The sequence below is a fragment of the Podarcis filfolensis genome, assembly GCF_964270895.1.
Source record: "Podarcis filfolensis genome assembly, chromosome: 2".
Classification (NCBI taxonomy): Eukaryota; Metazoa; Chordata; class Lepidosauria; order Squamata; family Lacertidae; genus Podarcis; species Podarcis filfolensis.
Genome location: NC_139605.1, coordinates 104,911,646 through 104,937,788, shown reverse-complemented (window position 1 = coordinate 104,937,788; position 26,143 = coordinate 104,911,646). Strand labels below are relative to the sequence as shown.

The 26,143-nt window shown below is 45.0% G+C and overlaps 1 long non-coding RNA gene across 1 annotated transcript in view; it reads right to left on the bottom strand.

The window, feature by feature from the left end:
• LOC310755762 overlaps positions 1-26,143 on the bottom strand; it is a 1,619,227-nt gene that overhangs the window by 388,584 nt on the left and 1,204,500 nt on the right. The window lies entirely within an intron of this gene.

The window sequence follows — 26,143 nt, the reverse complement described above, 5'->3', positions numbered from 1 at the left end:
AGACCTGGCGGGTGCAGCTTGCATACCATCTAATCAGCATTGCCCTTCAAAACATGAATTGCACACTAATTTTATTTTTGCATGGGAAGGGGATCAGCATTGCCCTTCAAAACATGAATTGCACGCTAATTTTATTTTTGCATGGGAAGAGAAAGATGCACCGGAGCTGCTCCCCTTTGCACGCCGGTTCGCTTGCGGCCCATTTTTAGAGCAACTGGTGCTCCGCGAGCGCTTGCAAATGAATGGGGAGGCGTGTTGCAATGGGTGGGGTGAGCATGTGCGTTGAGCTGCGCGTGCATAAAGACCGTGAAGCTCGCCGGGAGCGGCGCTTGCAAAAACCCTTTTCGTTTCGGCACGGCGATCGAGCCTTGCCCTTTCCTTGCTTTTTTTGCAACAGAAGACGCTGGAACGGGACGCGCGAGGCGGATGGAACGTTCGGCCGCGCAGGCAGCACGCGAACCCGGAACCTCCCTTCCACTGGCTGCTTTTCCCTGCTGCTAGCCCGTCAGGCGCGGTGGCCAAGTGGTAAGGCGTCGGTCTCGTAAACCGAAGATCGCGGGTTCGAACCCCGTCCGTGCCTCGGAATTTGGGACTTTAAGCTGGCGTCACGGCTTGCAAAACGAGGGCGATGGGAACGTCCCTTTCGCGAGCCGCTTTTTGTTTTGCCAGCCTCGTCTTTCCTTTCCTGGAATTTCCTCCGCCCGCCCCCACTCTCGCTTTTGAAGTGGAGGTGGGGGGGTGAGGGAGGAGGGGGAAGGGCTAGCATTGCGGGCTTTGCCACCCTGTTCTCCCTCCCCCCGCTCTTGGTTGCTCCTCCCTGGGGAGGCGCTCAGGCACGCGCGCAAGCGCTCCGATTTGCCCTGCGAGAGCAGCGGGAGCTTGGAGCGAAAGCGGCTGCAAGGCTCCTCCATTGCACGGGGAAGCAGGCCTGCAATAATAATTAATAATAATTAATTATTATTAATAATAATAATGCTCCCAATCAAGTGTACAGTACAGCCCAGCACCCCAGGCCACCACAGAGATCAGCTGGCTGCATTCTTCCTCACCGTGGCGAGATATACGGCATTTCAGTTATTTCCTATTTTGCATTTAAATATTTAAATGCATTTAAATAATTCAGGATTTCTATTTCTGTACAACAGTATCTATCTACTACTATTTATCTATCTACAACTGTTTTATTTAATGCTGTACTGTTGAGTTTACAACAGTACAGCGTTAAATATTAAAAACTTCCCTAAACAGAAAACTTCACTGCAAAAGCTTGCTGCAACTGCAAAAGACCGCTGCAGGCGTGCCGCGTTCGGAAGGCTAGTTAGGGAGCCGCGTTAGGAGCCTTTGCTGCAGCCCACGCACGGTGGAGCGCGAATGGGAAATGGCGCTGCTGCGGAGGAGAGACCCACGCGCGGAGCCACATGCATGCAAACAGACAGACTGTCTTCGCGCAGCAAAGGAGAGAGAGGCCATGCAACTCCCTCGAGGGGCGTTGCAATAAAAACAACCACCACCACCCCGTGGATTTTCCCTTGGTGGCACCGGGATCTTTTCTTAAAATAAAAAAAAATAAAAAACGCGTGCAGCATTCCCACCAGAACAAAAAATAAATAATAATAATGCTTCAATCGCTGCGTTTGCTGCTTCAGGCTTGGTCTTGCACAGAGAGTGCATGCGACGCAATGCTTTTTGCAAGAAACCCGAGAGAGGAGGGAGAGCGGCCCCCCCCCTCCCCGGCTCTGCTCTTGACGTCATGCGGACTTGTCTATCTTGACACATGAATTGAATTTATTTGCGGTGGGGGAAATCCTTGGCCGTGCGGGGATGGAGGAGGAGGGCATTAAGTGGGCGGGCGGGTTTTCGTTGAATAGGATCCCGTCGGCCCGCCCCCGCACGTTGGGGAGCATCCTCAAGATTAGGATCCTCCCTAGACGGCTCTGCAGTCAGGAAGCGGGAGCAGGAATTTTTCGCTTCGCATTCACCTGGAGCCCTCTTTTTGGGGGTGAGAGAAGGGAGGGATGGGGGACTCTTCCAGGGACTGTTAGTTGTAAGAGACCTTGTTTAGCCTGGGAAAGATGTGGATTAAAAAAATGGTTTCCAAGAGCTGGCCTCTGTATGGATGCTGCAAAAATGAAATCAGGGATTACTGTACCAGGAAACCCAGCCTGATGGGTGAATAATTTTATACACACATACACACACACACATATGCGCCGGCCATCTGACTAGTTTGCCCCAGCCACTCTGGGCACCTTCCAACAAATTAAACTCGTTAAGCACAGTAGTTGTTGTTGTTTAGTCGTTTAGTCGTGTCCGACTCTTCGTGACCCCCTGGACCAGAGCACGCCAGGCACTCCTGTCTTCCACTGCCTCCCGCAGTTTAGTCAAACTCATGCTGGTAGCTTCGAGAACACTGTCCAACCATCTCGTCCTCTGTCATCCCCTTCTCCTTGCGCCCTCCATCATTCCCAGCATCAGGGTCTTTTCCAGGGAGTCTTCTCTTCTCATGAGGTGGCCAAAGTATTGGAGTCTCAGCTTCATGATCCGTCCTTCCAGTGAGCACTCAGGGCTGATTTCCTTCAGAATGGATAGGTTTGATCTTCTTGCAGTCCATGGGACTCTCAAGAGTCTCCTCCAGCACCATAATTCATAAGCACAGTAAAACATCTCAAACATTAAAAACTTCCCTAAACAGGGCTGCCTTCAGATATCTTCTAAAAGTCAGATAGTTGTTTATTTCTTTGACATATGATAGGAGCGTGTTCCACAGTGCAAACAGTCGCGATTCGCCGCTTCTGCGCATGCGCGTGATGTCATTTTGGGTGTTTGCGCATTCGCGAGCAGCGAAACCCAGAAGTAACGCGCAACCCGAAGCTACTTCAACCTGAGGTATGACTGTACTGAGTAAACCCTTGGTGCTGGATCTCAGTGTCCGGACTGAACGATGGGGCAGAGGCGCTCCTTCAGGTATACAGGTATAAATTTGCATGCCACCCTATACCCGCAGGTTTCAGGGTGGTTCACAAGATAAAATCACAATAGAAATAATAGTAATAAATAATCCCTCGCACGACATTTTTATATTTATTTTAAATTGCACTATTGTCACTTTAATTTCCAATATAATAAAATACAATAGAAGAAGCAATAAAAAAATACAATTTGACACCATGCAGCATTTAGCACAGCACGTTACAATTGTTGCAACAGGCAGAAGAATCACAGAATGGTTTGTCAAGACCCTCAGCAATTTCTGAGTGGTCCGTGGGGAAGAAAGTCGCTATTAAAGTCCCATGCAGCTGGGGGGAAAGTTGGCATCCCTACTGATTTGCATGACATAATTAGGTGTTATTTCACCCTGGATTTTTTTCTTGACTTTTCTCTTCCCTAATGAATTGGAAGGGGGCGGGGAAGGGCACTTCCACATGTTGGGGCATGGCCTTAGATCAGTTATGTAGAAATTATGTAACATTTCTTGTAGATGATACAAGTGCTCGATGGGGCAAAAGAGGAGGGGGGAAACACAAAATAATTGTGGACACTGTTGTCTAAAGGCCCAACAACCACATGCTCTCTGATGGAGCATCGACCGCTTCTGAACTCATCTCCCCAGTAATGTTTGGGATATGAAACACATGCCAGATGGGTGGGGTAAAGTAAAGGTAAAGGGACCCCAACCATTAGTTCCAGTCGTGGCCAACTCGGGGGTTGCGGTGCTTATCTCGCTTTATTGGCCGAAGGAGCCGGTGTACAGCTTCCGGGTCATGTGGCCAGCATGACTAAGCCGCTTCTGGCGAACCAGAGCAGTGCACGGAAATGCCATTTACCTTCCCGCCGGAGTGGTACCTATTTATCTACTTGCACTTTGATGTGCTTTCGAACTGCTAGGTTGGCAGGAGCTGGGACCGAGCAACGGGAGCTCACCCCGTGGTGGGGATTCGAACCGCCGACCTTCTGATCGGCAAGTCCTAGGCTCTGTGGTTTAACCCACAGCGCCACCCGCGTCCCGGTATATCCACATTTAAATCAACCGAGCAAGCAAGTCCTACCCCCTCCACCACCCGTGGCTGCGTTTGACCACAATCTCACCAGCTCCTTTTTTTCATTTTTGTTTACAAGCTAATGTTTAGGCCAAAAGCTGGCCCGCGCTGCATTTCTCTCCACGAAATGCAAACTTGCAGTTCAAAAGGGTGACTCGGCAGACAAACAGATCGACCCAAAGAGCAGGCAGCACAGACTTTCTGGACGGAAGCCCAGAACTTGTCTATGATTTCACGTCAAATGTCTCTAGCCTTTCCCTCCTACTCCTCCTCCACTGTTGACAACAGTTTTGCCTGCAGAACTGAGCAAACTCAAAGCTTGTAGGCTTCCAAAGCAGGAGAGGTGTTGGACATGAATGTAGTCTTAGAAGTAGCCCTGAGATTTTCACAGAATCATGGAATCAGAGTAGGCCTTGAGGTAGCCTTAAAGTCTACTCTACTGCGCCAGAAGCAGGGAGTTAGTGCCCCCCCAACAGATGGCTTTCCAGTCTTGGCTTGACATCACCAACCCATCCCTTCCAGGTAACTGGTTCCTTGGATGAACTACTCTTTGATGAATTGTTAAATTCCCCCCACCATCCCTCCTGTACTTAAAGCATTACAGAAATAAGAACTTATATTTTGTGACTACAGATATTAACTGGCTTTATTTCATTTTTACCCCACCCTTCGTTCAAGGGACTCGGAAGAGAAGCATACATGATTGTCACCCTTCCAATTATCCCCATAAGAATCCAGTTAGATTGTAAAAAAAAAAAGAAGCATTTTTGTTAGGGATTGCAGAACAAGACCTGCCAAGAAAAATAAAGAACTTATTTATGCATGCTACAATAGCGGCAAGAATCTTGATAGCACAAGGATGGAAGAATGAGGAAATCCCAACGGAAGAACAGTGGCAAGAAAAATTGATGAGCTATGCAGAGTTGGCTAAATTGACATACAAACTGCGTGATAAGGACAGCTGTGACTTTAAGGAAGAATGGGAACTTTTTACAAATTATCTGAAAAGACAACAAAATGAACTGGACTCCTTGGCAGGTTTTGAAGAAGCATACACAAATTTATGTGTATTTATGATAGACAACACAAGGATATATATATATAATTTTATAACATGCAGAGAATAATATGCGAAGAGAAATCAGAGAGAGGAGCTGGGGGAAGTCCCTGGGGGGGGAGGGGTGGAAGGGGGGGAAAGGGGAAAAATAATCTATGTGATTATATGGTTTGATAATTTGTTATGTTGAAATTGCTTAATAAAAATATTTTTTTTAAAAAAAAAAAGAATCCAGTTACATAAGTTGTGTTGGAGAACATCTGGTCAAATGTGACCCAACTGACTTCATGGATCTGAACTTGCCCCGAGTCCAAATCCCTTATACCAGTGTGGTGTAGTGGTTAAGAGCGGTAGTCTCGTAATCTGGTGAACCAGGTTCGATTCCCCGCTCCTCCACATGCAGCTGCTGGGTGACCTTGGGCTAGTCATACTTCTCTGAAGTCTCTCTGCCCCACTCACCTCACAGAGTGTTTGTTGTGGGAGAGGAAGGGAAAGGAGAATGTTAGCCGCTTTGAGACTCCTTCGGGTAGTGATAAAGCAGGATATCAAATCCAAACACTTCTTCTTCTTCTACCACACTGGCATTCTGGGCACCTGTTTTTCATTTATTTAGTACGTATCCCACCCTTCCTTCATTGAGCTCAGGGTGACGTACATGGTTTTCTTCCCATGTTATCTTCACAACAACCTTCTGAGGTGGCTTAGTCTGAGAGGACTGACTGGCCCAAGGTCACACAGTGAGCTTCATGACATGTGTGGGGATTTGAACCCAGGTCTCCCAGGTCCTAGTCTGGTGCTCTAACCACTGCACCACATGTTTCTGACTAAACATGCTTAGGATTCACTACTACTACTACTACTACTACTAATAATAATAATAATAATAATTTATTATTTATACCCCGCCCATCTGGCTGGGCTTCCCCAACCACTCTGGGCGGCTTCCGGAAAAATATTAAAATACTGTAATACATCAAACATTAAAAGCTTCCCTAAACAGGGCTGCCTTCAGATGTCTTCTAAAATCTGGTAGTTGTTGTTCTCTTTGACATCTGGTGGGAGGGCGTTCCACAGGGAGGGCGCCACTACCGAGAAGGCCCTCTGCCTGGTTCCCTGTAACTTGGCTTCTCGCAGTGAGGGAACTGCCAGAAGGCCCTTGGTGCTGGACCTCAGTGTCCGGATAGAATGATGGGGGTGGAGACGCTCCTTCAGATTACTGACTACATCATTTGGGACTTAAGTGATTGTACAGAATGAGCCCAAGACATTTTTCTGCCTCAGTCCAAAAAAAAGTCCCCTCTCACCCATTGTTAGTGGTAAAAAATACACTAAACTACTTCTTCTTCTTCTTCTTCTTCTTCTTCTTCTTCTTCTTCATTATTATTATTATTATTATTATTATTATTTTGTTGTTGTTGTTTTATTTATATCCTGCTCATCTGGACAACGGTATACTCTGAGCCCCTTACAGCACATAAAAAATGTATCTCTCTACCCTTTAACAACTCCACCAAAATTTGATGTCTAAGGCAAGCTATCCCATCCTGCCCAACGATAGGGCTGGACTTGTTGGCACGGCTGATAATGTGTCCTACTGATTTCAGTGTATGGAGCATGTTCCCAAGCACCATGTGTAGAATCAGATTGCCAACTGATAAGAAGAAGAAAATGGCCTGGCCCAATCTTGTTAGTACTGTTAATTGGCTTGTATACCATTTAATGCCTGAACTGACTTCTAAGCAGTTTACAGAATATAAAGGACACTCAAAAGCAGTTAAAATCCATGGTTAAACGGCACAGTTTTTGTTGTTGTTTAGTCGTTTAGTCGTGTCCGACTCTTCGTGACCCCATGGACCAGAGCACGCCAGGCACTCCTGTCTTCCACTGCCTCCCGCAGTTTGTTCAGACTCATGTTTGTAGCTTCGAAGACACTATCCAACCATCTCGTCCTCTGTCGTCCCCTTCTCCTTGTGCCTTCCATCTTTCCCAACATCAGGGTCTTTTCCAGGGAGTCTTCTCTTCTCATGAGGTGGCCAAAGTATTGGAGCCTCAGCTTCACGATCTGTCCTTCCAGTGAGCACTCAGGGCTGATTTCCTTCAGAATGGAGAGGTTTGATCTTCTTGCAGTCCATGGGACTCTCAAGAGTCTCCTCCAGCACCATAATTCAAAAGCATCAATTCTTCGGCGATCAGCCTTCTTTATGGTCCAGCTCTCACTTCCATACATCACTACTGGGAAAACCATAGCTTTAACTATACGGACCTTTGTTGGCAAGGTGATGTCTCTACTTTTTAAGATGCTGTCTAGGTTGGTCATTGCTTTCCTCCCAAGAAGCAGGCGTCTCTTAATTTCATGGCTGCTGTCACCATCTGCAGTGATCATGGAGCCCAAGAAAGTAAAATCTCTCACTGCCTCCATTTCTTCCCCTTCTATTTGCCAGGAGGTGATGGGACCAGTGGCCATGATCTTCGTTTTTTTGATGTTGAGCTTCAGACCATATTTTGCGCTCGCCTCTTTCACCCTCAATAAAAGGTTCTTTAATTCCTCCTCACTTTCTGCCATCAAGGTTGTGTCATCTGCATATCTGAGGTTGTTGATATTTCTTCCAGCAATCTTAATTCCGGCTAGGGATTCATCCAGCCCAGCCTTTCGCATGATGAATTCTGCATATAAGTTAAATAACCAGGGAGACAATATACAGCCTTGTCGTACTCCTTTCCCAATTTTGAACCAATCAGTTGTTCCATGTCCAGTTCTAACTGTAGCTTCTTGTCCCACATAGAGATTTCTCAGGAGACAGATGAGGTGATCAGGCACTCCCATTTCTTTAAGAACTTGCCATAGTTTGCTGTGGTCGACACAGTCAAAGGCTTTTGCATAGTCAATGAAGCAGAAGTAGATGTCTTTCTGGAACTCTCTAGCTTTCTCCATAATCCAGCGCATGTTTGCAATTTGGTCTCTGGTTCCTCTGCCTCTTCTAAATCCAGCTTGCACTTCTGGGAGTTCTCGGTCCACATACTGCTTGAGCCTTCCTTGTAGAATTTTCAGCATAACCTTGCTAGCGTGTGAAATGAGTGCAATTGTGCGGTAGTTGGAGCATTCTTTAGCACTGCCCTTCTTTGGGATTGGGATGTAGACTGATCTTCTCCAATCCTCTGGCCACTGCTGAGTTTTCCAAACTTGCTGGCATATTGAGTGTAGCACCTTAACAGCATCATCTTTTAAAATTTTAAATAGTTCAGCTGGAATACCATCACTTCCACTGGCCTTGTTATTTGCAGTGTTTTCTAAGGCCCATTTGACTTCACTCTCCAGGATGTCTGGCTCAAGCTCAGCAACCCCACTACCTGGGGTGTACGATACATCCATATCTTTCTGGTATAATTCCTCTGTGTATTCTTGCCACCTCTTCTTGATGTCTTCTGCTTCTGTTAGGTCCTTACCACTTTTGTCCTTTATTATGGCAATCTTTGAACGAAATGTTCCTTTCATATCTCCAATTTTCTTGAACAGATCTCTGGTTCTTCCCATTCTGTTGTTTTGCTCTATTTCTTTGCATTGCTCGTTTAAGTAGGCCTTCTTGTCTCTCCTTGCTATTTTTTGGAAATCTGCATTCAATTTCCTGTATCTTTCTCTATCTCCCTCGCATTTTGCTTGCCTTCTCTCCCCCGCTATTTGTAAGGCCTCATTGGACAGCCACTTTGCTTTCTTGCATTTCCTTTTCATTGGGATGGTTTTCGTTGCTGCCTCCTGTATAATGTTGCGAGCCTCCATCCATAGTTCTTCAGGCACTCTGTCTAGCAAATCTAAATCCTTAAACCTGTTCCTCACTTCCACTGTGTATTCATAAGGGATTTGATTTAGATTGTATCTTACTGGCCCAGTGGTTTTTCCTACTTTCTTCAGTTTAAGCTTGAATTTTGCTATAAGAAGCTGATGATCTGAGCCACAGTCAGCTCCAGGTCTTGTTTTTGCTGACTGTATTGAGCTTCTCCATCTTTGGCTGCAGAGAATATAATCAATCTGATTTCGATGCTGCCCATCTGGTGATGTCCACGTGTAGAGTCGTCTCTTGTGTTGTTGGAAAAGCGTGTTTGTGATGACCAGCTTGTTCTCTTGACAGAACTCTATTAGCCTTTGCCCTGCTTCATTTTGCTCTCCAAGGCCAAACTTGCCCGTTGTTCCTTTTATCTCTTGATTCCCTACTTTAGCATTCAAATCCCCTATAATGAGAAGAACATCCTTCTTTGGTGTCACTTCTATAAGGTGTTGTAAGTCCTCATAGAATTGGTCAATTTCAGTTTCTTCAGCACCAGTAGTTGGTGCATAAACTTGGATTACTGTTATGTTAAAAGGTCTGCCTTGGATTCGTATCGAGATCATTCTATCATTTTTGAGATTGCATCCCAGTACTGCTTTCGCCACTCTTTTGTTGACTATGAGGGCCACTCCATTTCTTTTGCGGGTTTCTTGCCCACAGTAGTAGATATGATGGTCATCCGAACTGAATTCGCCCATTCCCGTCCATTTTAGTTCACTGATGCCCAGGATGTCAATATTTATTCTTGCCATCTCATTTTTGACCACATCCAACTTACCCAGGTTCATGGTTCTTACATTCCAGGTTCCTATGCAATATTTTTCTTTACAGCATTGGACTTTCCTTTCGCTTCCAGGCATATCCGCAACTGAACATCCTTTTGGCTTTAGCCCAGCCGCTTCATCAGCTCTGGATCTACTTGTACTTGTCCTCCGCTCTTCCCCAGTAGCATGTTGGACGCCTTCCGACCTGAGGGGCTCATCTTCCAGCGTCATAACTTTTATATGCCTGTTGTCTTTGTCCATGGAGTTTTCTTGGCAGGGATACTGGAGTGGCTTGCCGGTTCCTCCTCCAGGTGGATCACGTTTGGTCAAAACTCTCCACTATGACCTGTTCATCTTGGGTGCCCTGCTCGGCATAGTTCATAGCTTCTTTGAGTTCTTCAAGCCCCTTCGCCACGGCAAGGCAGTGATCCATGTTAGAGAGTATCATTAAACAAATATACAACAGTCGGGACAAGAGAGCTCCGTCCAGGCCAAGGCGTCGAGAAAATGCTGTTGTGGAAAATGCTTTTACGTCTTTAGCGGCAACTTGACGTGCATAAAGCAACAACAGAAGCTTTTTAGGGCAAGGAAACAAGCATTATCGTTGTTCTTGTCTGTACATCAAAACTGCAGGAAAAGGCACAGCTACTGGGGCCGGTTGAAAAATTGGAAGCTATCTCTATCAGGCTGTTGATTCAGTTACGGAATTTACTTTCTGTGGGGTTTGAGTCATGGGCTAACTTGCCTGTTTGGGCTGTAATCCACTATCCACACCCTGAGGAATTCAGTGTGAAGCATTCCTGAAATATACTCAGAGTCGAGTGTGGATTTCATGCTCTTTATTCAGCTCATAGTAGTGAGGAATGAAAGTTCCCCCAAAATATCTGCTTTATATACATTATTTACACAGTGGGTCACATGTGATTGGCTAATTCTGGGATTCTCCTGTAGGCCAATCAGGTTGCGGATTCACTTCCACCTGGAGCTGGATTGGGTGGCTCCTGCGGACCAATCAGACTGCTGCATTCTGAATCCTATTGTTCTAGGACCAATCAGACTGCTGCTTTTTGGATCCTATTCAACTCAGTACATAACAGTTCCCCTATCTGGAATCTCAAAGCAATGTGCCGTTAACCACCTGACACCACCCCACTGGCCATTCCCCCCTCCCCTTCTTCCCCCCCCCCTTCCCACATCTTCTTCCTAATTGTTTAAACCATGAACCAAGAGCTTAGACATTGATCACTGATAACGAAACATACGTTGTAGATATTTTTCCACATTTATTATGCTATTTTTGTGATGCACAAATGACATGAGAAACCTTGGTATACTTATTGGTATACCATTATTCTTGTTTAAAAAACCAAATAATAATAATAATAATAATAATAATAATAATAATAATAATAATAATAATTAATACCAGACCCTCCAAGTGTCCTTATTTTCCAGGGACAGTTCCAGATTTACAGAAGCTGTCCCAGTTTCTGATTTGATCCTGGAATGTCCCGCTTTTCCTTAGGACATCCCTATTTCCATCGGAGAAATGTTGGAGGGTGTGGAGTTATGCAACCCCAGAGCCAATGAGATAAGTTAACTGTACAACCTTTGGAAGACATCTGAAAGCAGCCCTGAATAAGGATCCCCCCCCAAAAAAAATGTTTAACATTTTATTATGTTTTATACAGTATATGTAGGAATCTGCCCAGAGTGGCTGGGGCAACCCTGTCAGATGGGTGGGGTATAAACGATAAAGTTGTTGTTGTTGTTGTTAAATGGAATAGGATGTCCCTATTTTAATCAGAGAAATGTTGGAGGTCATAAGAAACCTCCCTGGTGGCCTTTGGTGTTTTGTTTTGTTTTCATCCAATGCTTGCTGGAAAATGGCTTCAAATTCCAGAGGGGAAGCTGTGTTAATCTATCGCAGCAAACACAACAGAGAACTGTGGCACCTTAAAGATTAAAAGTATTAGGTTGCAATATTATACTGAACTTCCATATCGGGGAGTTTGTCTCACGGCACTGTTATTGTGGCATCAGCTTTCAGGGATGAGAGCCCAGTTGATTGGATGCTTGAAGTATTATATACCACCTTAGGATAATCCTTCACGCAGCTCCACTCTCGCCCACTACTGGGCAAACACTGTACAGTCGTATCTTGGTCCTCAAACAGAATGTCCGCTCGACTCCCGGAACCATTTGAAACTGCGGCTTGCGATTGGCTGCAGGAGCTTCCTGCAGCCAATCGGAAGCCACGCTGGACATTCGGCTTTTGAAAACCTACTCCTGTGAGGTAGGTTAGGTGAAGGTAAAGGGACCCCTGACCATTAGGTCCAGTCGTAGCCAACTCTGGGGCTGCAGCGCTCATCTCGCTTTATTGGCCGAGGGAGCCAATACAGTACAGCTTCCGGGTCATGTGGCCAGCATGACCAACCTGCTGTTGGCGAATCAGAGCAGTGCACAGAAACGCTGTTTACCTTCCCGCCAGAGTGGTACCTATTTATCTACTTGCACTTTGACGTGCTTTCGAGCTGCTAGGTTGGCAGGAGCTGGGATCGAGCAACGGGAGCTCACCCCGTTGCAGGGATTCGAACCGCCGACCTTCTGATCGTTAAGTCCTAGGCTCTGCAGTTTAACCCACAACGCCACCCGCGTCCTGTGAGGTAGGTTAGGCTAAGAGCAAATGGTGCAGTTATTAAGTGAGCTTCATGAATGAGTGAGGATTTGAACCTTAGCCCCACCAGGTTCGTAGTCCAACATTCTAACCACTGAATGTGGAAAGAGTTAAAAAAGGGGGACAATTCTCCCAGCCTAGAGCAGGTATTCAATATCCCCAAATCATTCAGATCCAGGATTTGAGAGAATTTAGAATGACCATATTAAATTAAGTGTCAGGGAGAAATTATCGTTCCAAGATGCATAATACCCAGTCAGCCTTCCAAGGATTTGTTGTTGTTGTTGTTTAGTCGTTTAGTCGTGTCCGCCTCTTCGTGACCCCATGGACCAGAGCACGCCAGGCACTTCTGTCTTCCACTGCCTCCCGCAGTTTGGTCAAACTCATGCTGGTAGCTTCGAGAACACCATCCAACCATCTCATCCTCTGTCGTCCCCTTCTCCTTGTGCCCTCCATCTTTCCCAACATCAGGGTCTTTTCCAGAGAGTCTTCTCTTCTCATGAGGTGGCCAAAGTACTGGAGCCTCAGCTTCAGGATCTGTCCTTCCAGTGAGCACTCAGGGCTGATTTCCTTAAGAATGGATAGGTTTGATCTTCTTGCAGTCCATGGGATTCTCAGGAGTCTCCTCCAGCACCATAATTCAAAAGCAAGGATTCTTATAAACATGCCCCCTTGTGGGAAGTCAAGGCAGAACTATGGGAAAAAACCTTTACGGTTGCTATCTCCATGTATAAGAAAGAACATTAAGTAAACATAGTTAAAAAAAATACTAGGTGATGAGGGGGTCGCATACAATTTAACGCACATAAAGTGGCACATGGGATATCCTTAAAATTACCTTTTGGACAGAACCGCCACTTTTGGAAGGACTTCCCGCTAAATTCTTGGTTTCTCATGCAGCTGTTCATTTGTTTATAGTACTTCTTTAAATATTTTAATATTTTAAAATACATTAAACACAAGGCATATGTACATTCAGCAAACAATAAGGAAAAATATGCCAAACAGACGCAATAACATTCGTGGAAATATTGAAATAGATCCCTGTGTCGCTTAAGACGAGCTATTCAAAACTTCAACAAAAGAACCCCATTTGACATACATTTTTTTCCAATGTAGATTAAAAAGGCAGTGCTGTGTATGTTTGCTCAGAAGTAATGCCACCATGTTACTCCCTAGTGAGTACATTTAGCATTGTGATACAAATCCTAGTCAGACATACATTGTTAATTTACTGCTTTAGCCATATACTGTATTTTATTAAGCTGTTCTGTCACAGAAGGAACGCTAACAGGTTTCCATTTTAGAGGCTGCTAAGATTCTGGCTGATAAGAACTTATTACCAACTAATTGCATATTTGCTGTATCTACGCAATCTTGTGTTACCCAATATGATAAAATGTTCTGTGATGATCTTACCATATTCAATTACATTTATCTGATGTTTCTTAATTTGCAATGAGTCTCACAATGTATGTTTAAAATCAGCATAATCCAGTCCACATCTCCAGCATTTTGAATTAGTCAGTGTATTCTTTATACTTCAGCCAGGGACAAACAGCACTTGTGCAAAGTTTCGTAATATATTTGAGATTTACGCATGAACAAACAACTAGAGTTGAAGTAAAAACAGACTTCCATAGTTTATCAAATAATGAAAATCATTTAAAATATAATTTAAAATCAGAGGGGCTAGGGAAACCCAGCTAGATGGGCAAGGTAATTATTATTATTATTATTATTATTATTATTATTATTATATTATTATTATTATTATTATTATTATTAAGAATGTGAAATCTTTCCTATTCTCTAGTAGTCCATAATTAATTAAGACTGCAAACCTATCCCCACTTCCTGGGCAGCAAGCCCCATTTCATTCAATAGGACTTACTTCTGAGTAAGCCTGTTATTCTATACTTGGATCTTCTACCAAGGAGAAAGATTACTTGAATTCAGCGAAACTTACTTATGGATAGCCATGTAGAGTTCCACTGCAAGTAGACTATTCAGTTCAACCTTGCAGTCCCAGTTTTTATACTTTCCCTTTTTTCAATTATATTCTACTAAGTTTCAACATTTTAAACATATACAGTCAAAACACAATTTCATCTTTTCTCTTGTTTTTATCGACGTCCCACCACGCTTTCCATGGAGTTGTTGTTCCTCCCGTTCTGCTGAAACCTATTATATAATATCCTATTAAATATTGCAATATTACAAAATTATAATCTAATTACTTCTCAAATCCTGCTCGCATGTTCATCATACTATAATATTTATTTAAATAGCCTGAAAAAAGGCATCCATTCTATAAAACACTCATCATTAGTTTTGCTGTTAATCTTTCCAGTTCTCCAGTTTCTATACTTTCCCATCATGGAGTGAGGGTGGTAGAAATTGCCTTTTTAAAAAAAGGAAACCTTAGTTGTCCTGTCATCTGCTTCTTCATTTGCTGGGCGAAACGATGAGTGTATTGAATATCCAAAGCCCTAGAGAATTTCTTTTCTCTTTTCTTTTCTTTTCTTTTCTTTTCTTTTCTTTTCTTTTCTTTTCTTTTCTTTTCACAAAACGAGGTGGAAGTCCTGGATAGTTTTGCCTATTAGAAAGGACAAAAATCCATAATCATCTGCTGCCATAAATCCCTTTTGTGTGGAGAGCAAGTGCTGGAAAGGTTGAAATAAGCCCCTGATTTCAGCACAGGATTTCTCTGACTTTTGTGACACACGAGGCCCAGGGAACTTCTGGAATTTGACCTCCTTGGTTTTGCACAAGATCAGGGAGGAAAGCAAAGCATGCTTTTGCCTTCTGTACAGTAGCGACAGAGCTCAAACAAGGCATCAGTTTTAATTCCACTCGAAACGGCTCTTAACAAAGCGTCGGTTGTAAGGAGATCCCAAACCCCCCTTCCCTCGCTCACCCGCCTGTTCCCCTACTGCCTTCCCAAAGGGACTACTTGTGTCACAATTCCGCATTGGGAAGCTGCTTAAAACTGAGTCCAACTACTGGTCCATCTCGCTCTTTACTGTATACAGTGGTACCTCAGGTTAAGAACTTAATTCGTTCTGGAGGTCTGTTCCTAACCTGAAACTGTTCTTAACCTGAAGCACCACTTTGGCTAATTGGGCCTCCTGCTGCTGCCATGCCGCCACTGCACGATTTCTGTTTTCATCCTGAAGCAAAGTTCTTAACCCAAGGTAATATTTCTGGGTTAGCGGAGTCTGTAACCTGAAGCATCTGCAACCTGAAGCGTATGTAATATAGTGGTACCTCTGGCTGCAAACAGGATCCGTTCCGGAGGCCCGTTCACAACATGAAAAGTACACAACCCGCAGCGGCGCATCTGCGCACACGTGGGTTGTGATTCGCCGCTTCTGCGCATGCGCGTGACACCATTTTGTGTTTCTGTGCATGCGCGAGTGGCGAAACCCGGAAGTAACCCTCTCCGGTACTTCCAGGTCACCGCGGGACGTAACCTGAAAGAACGTAACATGAAGCGGACGTGACATGAGGTATGACTGTACAGTCGTACCTTGGTTCTCGAACTTAATCCGTTCCAGGAGTTGGTTCAACTTCTGAAACCGTTTGCAAACCAAGGCACAGCTTCCAATTGGCTGCGGCAGCTTCCTGCACTTGATCAAAAGCTGTGGAAGCAGTGTCGGACGTTCGGCCTCCGAAAAATCTTCGCAAACCGGAACACCTACTTTGCAGTGTTCGGAAGCCAATTTGTTCGGGAGCCACGCCATTCGTGTACCAGGGTTTCAGACAGGAAACCTTTTACAACTCTACTTGCAGAAACCAGGGATTGAACCTGGAAACTTCTGTATGCAAGGCAGATGCTCTACCAATGAGCACCAGCCCTTGCCAAGTTAGTAAAGGTAAAAGAAAAGGTAAGGATTATGGGGTACAGTGCTCATCTCGCTTTTCGGGCTGAGGGAGCCAGCGTTTGTCCACAGACAGCTTACCAGGTCATGTGGCCAGCATGACTAAACCGCTTCTGGTGCACGAAGGACTGTGACGAGTGCCAGAGTGCATGGAAATGCCATTTACCTTCCCACCACAGTGGTACCTATTTATCTACTTGCACTGGTATGCTTTTGAACTGCTAGATTGGCAGGAGGTGGGAGAGAGCAACGGGAGCTCACCCATCACATGGATTTGAACCACTGACCTTCTGATCAGCAAGCCCAAGAGGCTCGGTGATTTAGACCACAGCACCACAAGCTCTGGCAATGTCAAGAAGGAGGGGCCACTTACACATGGTCCTGCTGCTGAGCTCGTGATGGGGAAACTGGCCAGAAGACAGGGTGCTTAATGCTTTCCATAGCAAAAAGAAGAAGAATTTCAGCGAGTGTCCTTCTCCTTACCATGGCTGCAAGACAGCCAACCTTACTGAAATTTACTCTCCTGTATATCTGTTGCTTTGAAGGTACGAAGCCTCACTTTCAAATCTGTGTCCCTCCAGATCTTGTTGGACTACAACTGCCATCATCCCTGACCATGTTGGCTGAGGCTGATGCAAGCTGGAAGCCAGCGGTCCATTCTCACATGTCAACATGCTCAGACCATCCAAGTGTCCCTATTTTCCAGGGACAGTTCTGGATTTACAGAAGCTGTCCTGGTTTCTGATTTGATCCTGATATGCCCCACTTTTCTCTAGGACGTCCATATTTTCATTGGAGAAATGTTGGAGGGCATGGAGCTATGCCACCAATGAGCCAAGGAGATGAGTAACTATACAGCCATTAGAAGACCTCTGAAGGCAGCCCTGTATAAGGAAGGTTTTTTAAAAAAAAAAAGTTTAATGCTTTATTATGTTTTTATATATGTTGGAAGCAGCCCAGAATGGCTGAGGCAATCCAGTCAGATGGGCAGGGTGGTACAACAGGAGGAGGAGGAGGAGAAAGAAGAAGAAGAGTTTTTTTCTAGAAAAATAGGTGCCAGTGCTCACCATGAAGTTGTTACAGTAAGTGCCACACTTTTTAACAACGATTTAAAAAGTAATTTTTTAAAAAAAGAAAGTGCCAGTACTGCATGCCCTTGAGTAACCCCTGGAAGAAGAAAAAAGCACTGGCGATAATAAATAATAATAATAATAATGGAATACAGTGGTACCTCGGGTTACAGGCGCTTCAGGTTACAGACGCTTCAGGTTACAGACTCCACTAACCCAGAAATAGTACCTCGGGTTAAGTACCTCAGGATGAGAACAGAAATCGCGTGGCGGCAGTGGGAGGCCCCATTAGCTAAAATGGTACCTCGGGTTAAGAACGGACCTCCAGAACGAATTAAGTTCTTAACCCGAGGTACCACTGTACAGTGTTTCTATTTTCAGCACAGAAATGTTGGAGGGTGTGCTGCTACCTCATTCTGCTTTGCCATGTGTAGACCAGACCTCAAGGCCCCGACTCAATTCCCTGCAGCGTTACTTGGGAGTAAGGTCTACTGAACGCAACGGGACATACCTAGGGATGAAAACCACATGGGGCCGAGCTGTTAATTCTCCCTTTTTCTAAATCAATGGGCTCTCAGAGTGCTCGGCTGTTGCCAGATTGTGCCCTCAGCGAGCTCTTCCCTTTCTCCTTGTCCAGCTGCTGCTGTCCACAGGGTGGATTGGCAAAGACAGGTGAAGGATCAGTGCAGGTTCCCTTTGCTGTCACACTTAGACAGCAGGAATCAGGCTTGCGGGAAGGGCCTAGAGATCATGCCATGCCACATTTCTTAATCTGAGGCCCACCGACAAAGCTTGAATCGATTAAGTGGGGCAGCTAATCAGCTAAGCTCTCGTTGCAAATCAAAATTCTTCCCCCAGTTAATCAGTGGGGCTGGCAGCAGGCCAAAGTTCTGGAACTCCTGAGGAAATTGCCACCATGTATATGTGTATGAAAGCTACTCTTATTGTTCAAAAGATTTATATGTTGCCCACGGCCCAGTTCTGTAGACAATTCTGAGCTGCATGGATCAGTCGCCTCTCTCAGCTTCCCAAGTTCCCAACTCATTTATGGCCAACTCACCAACAGGCCTGGGACACCACTGGTGTTCTGTTGATTTTGGTGGAAAAGATTTTGCCACATGCTTAATTTTCCCATTTAAACCAATAAAATGTAGCAGCCCTTAACACTGGGTGGATTGACCCCAGAATGTTTTAGTTATTTTCTTATATTTTTAATGCGATACGATACAATACAATAATCTTTATTGTCATTGTCCCATACAGAACAACGAAACTGAAAATCTACATCAGACATTCAGTAACCAACAAGCCTGCTATCCCTGCTATAGAGATATAGATAGATATATAGATGATAGATAGATATAGATAGATAGAAAATAGATGATAGATAGATAGATAGATAGATAGATAGATAGATAGATAGATAGATGATAGATAGATAGATAGACAGATATAGATAGATGATTTTAAAAACTCAGTGGTATTTTTGACTATCACTTGGGTGATAGTCAATACACATAGCCTTTGGAGTAAGCCCCATTTAATTCAGTGGGGTCTGGACTTACTTTTGAGTAGGATTTTGCTTTTAATAACCCAGTCACTGTTTTTACATGGGTGACTCAACCAACTGCATACCCTCCAACATTTCTCTGATGAAAATAGGGATGTCCTATTCTATAACAGACTCATAGACTCATAGAATTGTAGAGTAGAAGGGACCCTGCTATCTGCTTTACCATTAGCTGAGGAGTTCTCTATCTTTATAAATTTCCTGTTTTAGCAGTATCCGTTGCCTATTTTAGAAATGGATGAATGGACTAACCAACATCCAACAAAGTAACTCACTTACAAACCCTGTTACTCTTTCCCTCCGCACCTGGAGACAAAGAGAAAGGAATCCCTCTTACCTGGGGCCTGCCTACCTCCATCTTTCTCCCACAGCTTCCAGACAAGACCAAGAGTTCGGGTTTTTAATCTGTTTTATTTAGTTATTAACGGTGCAATCCTATACACCTTTACCCAGGTCCATTCAGTTCCACGGAACTTACTCCCTATTAACAACGTTCACGATTTCAGCCATAAGTTGTTTAAAAATGCTGGATTAAATATTGGATGTATATTGGAACCAAATTTTAGATGACACTGGCGGGGTTGGAATAACTCTAACAGTAAGGGGTTACTATGTAAAAGAGATAAAATATGTGACTATAGAACCTATTTGAGACTTACCAAAGGAGTGGAGGGAAGTCCAAGGCTCGGCAAAGCCTAAAATAACTGTGTATTATACTTATGATCTATGGAGTGTATATATATTATGTGTAAGTTATGTAATGGATTTTGTATATGTATATATGTATATATGTATATATGTATATATGTATAATATTAATAAAAAATTATCATGGAAAGGGATTTACAGGGGTACACATTATCACATTTATTCTGGCCCTTTGGGCCACCACCACATGGGTAAGACCAAAATTTTAATAAGGAATGGGAAAAATTTATAATTAATCTTAAAAATGGTACCCCACTTTTCTTAATAAAACAAACTCTAAGCAGAACAGTGGTACCTCGGGTTAAGTACTTAATTTGTTCCGGAGGTCCGTTCTTAACCTGAAACTGTTCTTAACCTGAAGCACCATTTTAGCTAATGGGGCCTCCCGCTGCTGCCGCACCGCCACCGCGCGATTTCTGTTCTCATCCTGAAGCAAAGTTCTTAACCTGAAGCACTATTTCTGGGTTAGCGGAGTCTGTAACCTGAAGCGTATGTAACCTGAAGCGTATGTAACCCGAGGTACCACTGTATAGGGGCTGCTGCTTGTGTTGCTCACCAACCCCACCTACTCCTCATCTCAAGGGCTTTTGACTGGGTGGAATCTATCCCTTAAGCCAGGGATAGAGAACCTGTAACCTTCCAGATGTCTTTGAACTACAACTCCCATCATCCCTGACCATTGACCAAGTTGCCTGGTGTTGCTGGGAGTTGGAGTCCAGGAACATCTAGAGCAGTGTTTCCCAAACTTGAGTCTCCAGCTGTTTTGGGACCACAGTTCCCATCATCCCTGACTACTGGTCCTGCTAGCTAGGGATGATGGGAGTTGTAGTCCCAAAACAACTGGAGACCCAAGTTTTCGAAACACTTATCTAGAGGGCCACAGATGACTCACCTCTGCCTTAAAATGTGGTAATGCCTAGATGAAGGGAAGATGAGTAAACTGTTGGCTTAAATGGTGCACCATGGAACCAGAACAACATGTGGAAGCCATCTGAGTGTTTTCCTGGACCTTTCCCACTAAATGTGAGGTATTTCCAATTTGGACTGTCCAAAGATTTTTTTTAAACCCACATTTAAAGGGAGAAAGATCTAGAACAATGCTGGGATGAGGAAGAGTCATGAGGACATCAACAGAGAAGCCACACAAAACCACCCTTTGCTCTGTTGTGGATAAGCCCCCCAAATTCCTCTCTTTTCTCAGCTGCAAACCCACTGGAGTAGCCAAGTCACAAGCTAGTAGTGCCTCAATATCTGCAAAATGGGGGCGGCTTTGATTCACAGAGGGACGATGATGAACTGGGGAAGATTTTGCATTGCTTTGCATATGAGACACAGCTTGATAAATCCTTCAAGCCACTAGTCCTTTCTCATAATATGTCAACAGATACCCAGATCTGTTATACAAATCTTTTGGCAAATGCATGCAGACTTTCACCTCCTAAATCTGGGTACATTTCTCATTAAAGTCTTATTGACTTAAACCCCCTTTCATTGCCCAAGCACTTAACAATGTCACGCTTGCAAATTACCAAATATATAAAATGCGCAGGGCTTATTTTGGAGACTGAAGCTAATAACGACAGGGAAAAGATGTCACAGGCTCCAAATCCCCAACGGAGAAAATTTGAGTGTGAATAACATGAGCATGTTGAGTTAATCTCCAGGATGTGGGATTACCATGGGATAAAGGGCATTTCCCCACCAACAGCTGTTCACGTCTGTGCAACGTTATTTGTATATGTAAATTGTTGCTCAAGCTATAATAATTTCAACAGCACACAGAACCGCGTCAACCATGGCCAATGTGTCAATTGTAAGAGCATCTGGTTGAGCGTGTCTGTTCTTCGAAGCAATCGCTGTGAATAGCCGCAGCTCAGGATGAGAGACCTATATCTTCACAGTGGGGCAGAATGAAATACACCAGGGACTCCCCCTCCCCCCACTTGTGTTAGTTTGTTCGTTCCAGAATCCTAAGGATATCTGCTCAGAAAAAAGTCCTGCTGGGCATTACTCCCAGGTAAGTGGAGTTAGGTTGCAATCCTAAACCCACATATCCTGGAAGCTTACCCACATAATTCAATAAGACTCACCTTATTGAGTAGACATGTTTGTTATACCTGAGGAAGCATCTCCACCCCCATCGTCCACCCCAGACACTGAGGTCCAGCTCTGAGGGCCTTCTGGCAGTTCCCTCACTGTGAATAGCTGTCAACTTTCAGATTTGAAAATAAGGGATCAGCAACCTCGAAAATAAGGGATCAGCAGCCTCACCTGTCCCGGGGATAGTTTACGGGATATCTAACAATCCGGGATAGCAGCGAGAAGCAGCGGGAAACAGTGCTGGAATAAGGGAATTTCCCGCAAAAAAGGGGAAGGTTGACAGCTATGCGCTGGAATAAGGGAATTTCCCGTGAAATAAGGGAAGGTTGACAGCTATGTCACTGTGAGAAGTGAGGTTACAGGGAACCAGGCAGAGGGCCTTCTCGGTGGTGGCGCCCGCCCTGTGGAACGTCCTCCCATCCGATGTCAAGGAAATAAACAACTATCTGACTTTTAGAAGACATTTTAAAGCAGCCCTGTTTAAGGAAGTTTTTAATGTTTGACTTTTTATCGTGTTTTTAATATTCTGTTGGGAGCCGCCCAGTGTGGCTGGGGAAACCCAGCCAGATGGGCGGGGTATAAATAATAAATAATAATTGTTGTTGTTGTTAGTTAATTTGTTTGTTGCCTATCCTTTGCCCTAAGGTCTCAGGTCTGTTCCAACTAAAAATCAGGAAGAACTTTCTGACAGTAAGAGCTGTTTGACAGTGGAACGGTCTCCCTCGGCAGGTTGTGGACTCTCCTTCCCCAGATTGGGACAGTTTGGCGTGGCCAAAGCTCTACGTCCTGACCCGGGTTCAAATGGGTGGTACTTGGGCAGCAGACGTCCCCATGGTGCTCCAGATTCTACACACTCAGGTGGCCATGCTCCAGGCAGAAGTTTGAGCCCTGAGGACGTCTGCCACAGCAGCTGCTGCTGGTGAGTTGCGGCTGAAAAGAAGCCCTAAATATACTATTTAGCTCAGAGAGGCTTCCAGCTTGATTTGCACACCTCTCTTTGCCCCATGATGTGGATATCAGGGATGGGCTTGCAGTATCTTGCAAACTCGAAAGGTGCAGATAAGAGACAGGGCTCCTTTCCCTTGCTGCAAACTCATTTCAGCCGCAGACTCGTGCAAGCCAACCCACTTTTGACACTGAATTGACATCTGGATGGGAAAGGAGTTCCTGTTGAAGATCTAACCAGAGCCTCCCGCCGTCAGATTCCTGGGCTTAGGTGTGTTCCCCGTCCACACCTGTCAAGCTGCTATTTTCAGTAGCTGGCTAATCCATTGTTCCCTGCCCCTGGGTGTCAAGCAAGTTGCTCATGCGTTAGCCTTTGGACTGTCAATTTGGCACGAATGACATCTTTTTGGTTTTATTTTTAGAGACGTGACAGTGAGGATGTGTCACAACTTGCTGTGGTTGTGATTGCATCTGAAGTGAATGTGCAATTAATCCTGTCTATCATCACCTCCTCCATGCTCCCCTTTCTCCAGTGATCGCGCATATGCACATGTACCATACCAACAAGCAAAATAAGGTAAAGGACCCCTGACAGTTAAGTCCAGTTGTGAACGACTCTGGGGTTGCGGTGCTCATCTCACTTTACTGGCCGAGGGAGCTGGCGTTTGTCCGCAGACAGCTTCCGGGCCGTGTGCCCAGCATGACTAAGCCGCTTCTGGTGAAACCAGAGCAGCGCATGGAAATGCCGTTTACCTTCCTGCCAGAGCGGTATCTATTTATCTACTTGCACTTTGACGTGCTTTTGAACTGCTAGGTTGGCAGGAGCTGGGACTGAGCAACGGGAGCTCACCCCGTGGCAGGGATTCGAACCGCCGACCTTCCAATCAGCAAGTCCTAGGCTCAGTGGTTTAGACCACAGCACCACCCGCGTCCCATAACAAGCAGAATACAGGGAGCATATTTGTACATCTCCAATAGATTAACTGCTGGCTGCCTGGAAAGCTTCCAGCAACATCACATCCTTAAGGTAAAGGTAAAGGGACCCCTGACCATTAGGTCCAGTCGTGGCCGACTCTGGGGTGGCGGCGCTCATCTCGCTTTATTGGCCGAGGGAGCCGGTGTACAACTTCCGGGTCATGTGGCCAGCATGATTAAGCCACTTCTGGCAAACCAGAGCAGTGCACGGAAACGCCGTTTACCTTCCCGCCGGAGCAGTACCTATTTATCTACTTGCACTGCATGCTTTCGAACTGCTAGGTTGGCAGGAGCAGTGACCGAGCAACGGGAGCTCACCCCGTCACGGGGATTCGAACCGCCGACCTTCTGATCGGCAAGTCCTAGGCTCTGTGGTTTAACCCACAACACCACCCGTGTCCCTCTATCACATCCTTATAAGCAGCTTAATCCTGAGGCTAGGCCACCACTTGCGAACAATTGTAGCTCTACAGAAGAGCAGTAGGCACCCCACTGTCAAGTCCATAGGGATGCAGAGAAAAACATCCTAACGAGTTTTGCCTTCTGTTGTGTATGTTTAAAAGATCTTCTCTTTTTCATTCTCATACCAATGCCTACCAAGTCTCAACCTTGGCTGGGCTAAGGGCAATAAGATGAAAGTATTTGCACAATGTGGGCATTATCCAGCCTACAAGGTGCAAACATTTCTCTGCTGAAAATAGGGGTGTCCTATTCTATTATTATTATTATTATTATTATTATTCCCTGCCCATCTGACTGGGTTGCCCCAGCCACTCTGGGTAGCTTCCAACATATATAAAAACATAATAAAACATTGAACAATTTCCCTATACAGCAGGCATAGGCAAACTCCAGATGTTTTGAGACTACAATTCCCATCACCCCTGACCACTGGTCCTGTTACTTAGGGATGATGGGAGTTGTAGTCCCAAAACATCTGGAGGGCTGAGTTTGCCTATGCCTGCTATACAGGGCTGCCTTCAGATGTCTTCTAAAGGTTACTTTTCTCCTTGGCTTGGGGGTTGTACAACTCCATGCCCTCCAACATTTATCTGATGGAAATAGGGACGTCCTAAGAAAAAGTGGGGCATTCTGGGATCAAATCAGAACCGGGACAGCATCATTAAATCCAGGACTGTCCCTGGAAAATAGGGACACTTGGAGGGTCTGTACCATTCATTTCCACAGAGGAGTAAATTACATGTTTTGAACTCTCCCACTGGAATAAATGGCAGTTTAAAGTACATTGGCTGCAGAGCAGGTTCTCCAGATTCCACTGAACTCTGACCTGGGCTTGGAGCTTCCAATCTCTCAAAACAAACTTTTATTGTAAACACAATCCAATAATGTGGATTGAGCAAGACGCATTTCCTCGCCACTGTTTTCCTCCAGCAGATACCACTTAAGTCTGCCCCACTGACACCGACACCACAGCCCTGTATTAAAATAGATGTTAGCTAACTCAGATCTAAAGACTCCGGGCAGTTAAATATGTTTGAAAGAAATCACCTTTCAAATCATCATATGTTTGAAAGTGTCTGAAACACTTTGAGTTGGAGAGGAGGGGCAGTGACAAAAAAAAGTGGATAGATGTGTCCAGTGGTCATTTTAAACCCTATTTCCATTTCAAGGCTAGGCAATCACATCTGCTTGTATTAGCATTTTAATAAATGAAAGCATTCCCAGACTGGTTCCACTGAGCACTGACTTCAACTCAGTTTCTAGTTTCTAATCAGATTGGAGCTGTCCCCAGTTTAAGGTGGCCAGCGGTGAAAATGGAAGGAATCAATGGAAAACAACTGCAAGAATTAAAGCAACTGGCACCAAGGTAAAAAAGTGGGGTGTGTGTGTAAAGGACCCATGGATGGTTTAGTCCAGTCAAAGGCGACTATGGGGTTGCGGCGCTCATCACACTTTTCAGGACCGAGGGAGCCTGTGTTGGTCCACAGACAACTTTCCCAGTCATGTAGCCAGCATGACTAAACTGCTTCTGGCACAACAGAACACCGTGACAAGTGCCAGAGCACACAAAAATGCCATTTACCTTCCCGACACAGTGGTACCTATTTATCTACTTGCACTGGTGTGCTTTCGAACTGCTAGGTTGGCAGGAGCTGGGACAGAGCAATGGGAGCTCACCCCGTCATGGGGATTCGAACCGCCAACCTGCAGATCAGCAAGCCCAAGAGGCTCAGTGGTTTAGACCACAGCGTCACTGGTTCCCACAAACTGGAACACACCTCTTGACCCCTGGTCGTTGACACCTGAGATGTGTGTTTTCAGGGGCCACCCTATTCTACGATTCCAATCTGCTTTATTAATTTTTTTAATATTGAATTATGAATTGTAACACTCTGTGTGACCTTGCTGCTGAAAGACAAGTAATAAATGCAACAAATGGGGAGCCACTACAGAGAAGGCCCATTCCCATGTTGCCACCCTCTGGACCATACGCCAAGGAGGCACACAAAGAAGGGCTTCAGATGATGAAGGCAGAGTCTGGGATGGTTTATATGGAGAGAGGGGGTCATTGAA